Source organism: Gekko japonicus, unplaced genomic scaffold (genome assembly GCF_001447785.1).
Source record: "Gekko japonicus isolate JY-2015 unplaced genomic scaffold, Gekko_japonicus_V1.1 scaffold2667, whole genome shotgun sequence".
Lineage (NCBI taxonomy): Eukaryota > Metazoa > Chordata > Lepidosauria > Squamata > Gekkonidae > Gekko > Gekko japonicus.
In genome coordinates this window covers 79,237-84,456 of record NW_015170354.1, presented here as the reverse complement: position 1 = coordinate 84,456, position 5,220 = coordinate 79,237, and positions in this window count along the sequence as shown.

The window sequence follows — 5,220 nt, the reverse complement described above, 5'->3', positions numbered from 1 at the left end:
AGAAGCAGGAAACCAGCCAGGGAGGCAGTGGGGCCCTTGTATGACCAACAAGGTAAAAGGAGTACTGAAGGATGATAGGGAAATGGCTGAGAAGCTAAATGCATTTTTTGCCTCTGTCTTCACTGTGGAAGATGAGAAGTGCTTGCCCACTCCAGAACCACTGATTTCAGGAGGGGTGTTGAAAGACCTGAATCAGATTGAGGTGACGAGAGAGGAAGTCCTACGACTGAAAGACAACTTAAAAACTGATAAATCACCAGGCTCGGATGCCATACATCCGAGAGTTGTGAAAGAACTCAAATGTGAACTTGTGGATCTCCTGACAAAAATATGTAATCTTTTATTAAAATCTGCCTCCATTCCTGAAGACTGGAAGGTAGCTAATGTCACTCCCATCTTTAAAAAGGGTTCCATAGGAGATCCGGGAAATTACAGGCCAGTCAGTTAGACATCGATACCGGGTAAGTTGGTGGAAACTGTTATTAAGGAAAGAATTAGTAGGCACATTGATGAACAAAACCTATTGAGGCAGACTCAGCATGGGTTCTGTAAGGGAAGGTCTTGTCTCACTAAGCTGTTAGTGTTTTTTGAGGGAGTGAACAAACATGTGGACAAGGAGGACCCAATAGATGTTGTTTACCTTGACTTCCAGAAAGCTTTTGATAAAGTTCCTCATCAAAGGCTCCTAAGTAAGCTCAATAGTCATGGGATAAAAGGACAAGTCCTTTTATGGATCAAAAACTGGCTAACTAATAGAAAACAGAGAATGAGTATAAATGGGAAATTTTCTCAGTGGAGTGGGTAAGCAGTGGGGTCCTACAGGGATCAGTACTCGGTCCGATGCTTTTTAACTTGTTTATTAATGATTTGGAATTGGGAGTAAGCAGTGAAGTGGCTAAATTTGCAGATGACACGAAGTTGTTCAGGGTGGTGAGGATTGTGAGGCACTCCGAAGGGATCTGTCGAGGATGGGTAAGTGGGTGTCAACGTGGCAAATGGGGTTCAATGTGGCCAAGTGCAAAGTGATGCACATTGGAGCCAAAAATCCTAAATATAAATACACATTGATGGGGCCCGAACTGGCAGAGACTGACCAAGAGATCTTGGAATTGTAGTAGATAACTTACTGAAAATGTCTAGACAGTGTGTAACTGCATTAAAGAAGGCCAACGCTATGCTGGGGATTATTAGGAAGGGAACTGAAAACAAATCAGCCAGTATCATAATGTCCTTGTATAAATCAATGGTGCAACCTCATTTGGAATACTGTGTACAGTTCTGGTCGCCACACCTCAAAAAGGATATTATAGTTTTGGAAAAAGTGCAGAAAAGGGCAACTAAAATGATAAAAGGGTTGGAACACTTTCCCTATGAAGAAAGGTGAAAGCGCTTGGGGCTCTTTAGCTTGTAGAAACGATGGCTGAGGGGTGACATGATCGAGGTTTATAAGATTATGCATGGGATAGAGCAGGTCGAGAAAGAAGTACTTTTCTCCCTTTCTCACAATACAAGAACTCATGGGCACTCAATGAAATTGCTGAGCAGTCGGGTTAGAACAGATAAAAGGAAGTACTTATTCACCCAAAGAGTGATACACACATGGAATTCACTGTCACAGGAGGAGGTGGTGGCTACAAGCATGGACAGCTTCAAGAGGAAATTGTATAAACATATGGAGCAGAAGTGCATCAGTGGCTATTAGCCACAAGGTATAGATAGGAACTCTCAGGCTGGGGCAAGTGATGCACTGTATTCTTGGTGCTAGGGGGGCAACAGTGGGAGGTCTTCTAGTGTCCTGGCCCCACTGCTGGACCTCCCCGATGGCACCTGGTATTTCTGGCCACTGTGTGATACAGAGTGTTGGACTAGATGGGTCATTGGCCTGATCCAACATTGGCTTCTCTTATGTTCTTATGTTCTTAATTAATTCAGGAATCTGAATTTTTCAGCTGCATTATACCATATGGAGTCAATGGCAAATCTAGGGTACATTAAGTGTGGCGGGTGTCAGACTCCTGGACTAAGTTACTCTCAACAACACACTCTGGTAGTGATATCTTTATTGAGAACCATGTTCCAGGCCAGACCAGTACTGTGTCAGAACTGGGGTTCTGGCCGGCTGTTGAATGTTTGGACTGTTTATGGCTGTGAATCCGACGGGAGTTTTGCAAAAAAGATAAGTTGGAATTGTGACAGCGCGAAGTGCCTGACAAGCGCTTATAAGTCAACAATTGCGAGGAGGACCCATAGAGAGTCTGGGAGCGAATATAAAAGCGAAAATGAAATTGATACCATTCTCGAAAATGGGGACCTCCGGGGCATGAAAGGAAGAGGATTTATAGTACATGAACTGAGCGTATCAACAACAACCCGAAGGAGGATCTAACAAGCCGGAAGGAAAGACAACAGAGGAAGCTCCTCCACGTCAGCGATAGTAAAAGTACCCAGCACGCAAAGAAGCGGTTCTAAATGTGCACAGAAGAGACCCTTTTTATTAACAGAATCTCAAAGGAACTTTACTAACATACTAACAGAGAATACATGTAACAGGATTAAGAAAAGAAGTTTGGCAACACACAGAAGAAGCCCAAGAAGATTAATTGGACATTATTAACAGTTTAATTTACCAGTTTATATATCACTCAGCTTTCTCTTTCTCCCACTGTCTACCCTTCCTTTTTTTTTCTTTTAAGCGAAATACCTCCCCTTTTTAGGGGAGCCAATAAAACCTTTATTTAAAAAAAAAAGAACTGGGGTTCTGGCAGGATAATCCAAAGATATAGACAGTTCAAACAAAAACCCCTCTTCAAGTACATCCAATCACACTCTGCAAACATTCTGCCTAGCTTTCATGCTCCTACACCCCCCCCCACCTATGAATATATGAATCCCTTATCTAAAAAAGCAAAGCAGGCACAGCTTGGCTTCAAGGTCATCCCTGGTCAAGGGAAGTATCTTGAGAAGAGTTACATCGCCTACGATAGAGCAGTTCACACACTCAACCACTCACACCCCCCTCAGGAATTTCCTTCCCCTTACAAATTATGGCAAACCAGAGAATGAGTCTGACATTCTGCCCCCCCCCCAAGCCCTTCACCCTCCTGGCTTGAGGGGAAGCCGCTTATGAAAAGCACGCACGAGGCTTGGAGCTTTCACATGTTTGTCCTCCACCCATTCATTATGACTTGGGTCAAAGCTCTTCCATTTAATGAGATAGGATAGTCGGTCCCTTTTTATTTTAGAATCTAAAATGTCCTCCACTTCCTGGTGGGGTTCTCTGTCCATGATCAGGGGAGGAGGAGCCGCAGGATGCGGTTTCCACTTCGATGGTCCAGGATCCTTCTTTAGAAGACTAAAATGGAAAACAGGGCGAACGTGATGTAAGCTTTTTGGCAGTTCAACCTCAGCAGTCACTTTATTAATAAGGTGCACCACTTTAAGCAGTCCCACATATTTCCACCCCAATTTCTTCCCAGGCTGAGGTCCTTTGAGGTTTTTGGTGGAAATGTACACTGAGTCACCTGGCTTCATCTCCCACTCGGGGCCTCTCCCTTTGTCAGCGTAATGTTTGTAATCCTCCTTCACCTTGGTCAGTGTTTGCTGGAGGGTTGACCACCCCTGGGTCACTTTGGCCCACCATGTCTGCACATCACCAGGGCTCAGCTCCTCCAAGTTCAGAGTGGGGAGGGGTCTCCACTCATATCCATGTACTGCCTTGAAGGGAGACATGCCTATAGAGCTGTGCACAGAATTGTTATAACTTTTCAGCCCAGGGTAAACATCCCGCCTAGCTTTCATGCTCCTACACCTCCCCCATACCTTTGAATATATGAATCCCTTATCTAAAAAAGCAAAGCAGGCACAGCTTGGCTTCAAGGTTGTCCATGGTCAAGGGAGGTATCTTGAGAAGAGTTACTTCACCTACAATAGAGCAGTTCACACACTCAGCCACTCACACCCCCTCAGGAATTTCCCTCCCCTTGCAAATCACAGCAAACTAGAGAACGAGTTTGATGGGGGTTGAGGTAGAGGTACTAAATTTGCAGTCTAGCTATTGGAGCCTCTCCCAAAAAGAACCCCAAAGTTTCAAAAAGAGTGAACCAGGGGTTCCAATTCCCATCCTCCAGTTGTGGGGAAAAAGCAAGGCAGGCATTTTACCTGAATCCCCATACAAGTCCAATAGTGGAATTAAGGTTTTCAAGGCAATAACAAATTTTTAAGGGTCCAAAAACCCTGCATCAGAAAAATACTGATTTTTTTCCCTTGTACATCCCTAGAAATAATATCATGGTGTACGTGACCTTGTTCCCCCTCGTTTCCTCCCCACCCATCCCCACCTCCCACTGGCTGCCAAGCAACCCTATTCAGAATCCTGGGTCTGCATCACCTTGGGCGAGTCCAGGGGTCATTTGGGGGGGGACGCGGGGGGACGCCATCCCCCCGGGTGAGGTGCGGGAGGGCGGGGCCTGGAGCTCCCTGCTGGTGCCCGCTGGAGGTCGCCGCCGGCTGTGGGGAGGACACACTTCCGGTGATGTCAGGGTGTGTGGCATATGCTGAGTTATGCTAATGAGTCCCCCTAGCTCTTTTTCTACAAAATGACCCCTGGGCGAGTCACACACTGCCCATGTAACCTAATATGGAGAAGGGGAGAATGTTGTAAGCCACTTTTGGACTCCCACTGGGGAGAAAAGTGGGGTATAAATGAAGTAAGTAAGAAAATAATAGAAATCTGGAGATAAAGATTGACTGTTATTTGCTTACTTTAACTAATGGAAATGTGTGTAAAATGAAAGTGCCAGTGTTTTAAAGTAAAGAATGTGATATTATAGACAAGGAAGAATATAATCATCCTCATCATAAAGTGTGCATTAAGCAACCCCTGATTCATCCTGGTCTTAATATTTTGCCATTTCCAACTTTAGATGATCTCTACCTACCTGCCGAGCCCCACTATCCCCCTGTTTACTTTTTACTAAGTTCATTTCCTAATTTTTTCAAGCTCATGTTTCCAAGCTTCTCTTTCTCTTTTTTATCCTTGGCCCAAGACTTTGATGTTAATTGTCTGCCATGCTGGAGCACTCCTTAGCTGATTAAGTCCAAGAGTTTCCCCTGGTTTTGTTGACCTTTGAATGGGGGCCTCTCCAATGCTCACTGGACTGCAGTATCCTTGCCCCTCCTTTATCCCCCCCCATTTGACTTGATGGATTAATCCCACTGTAT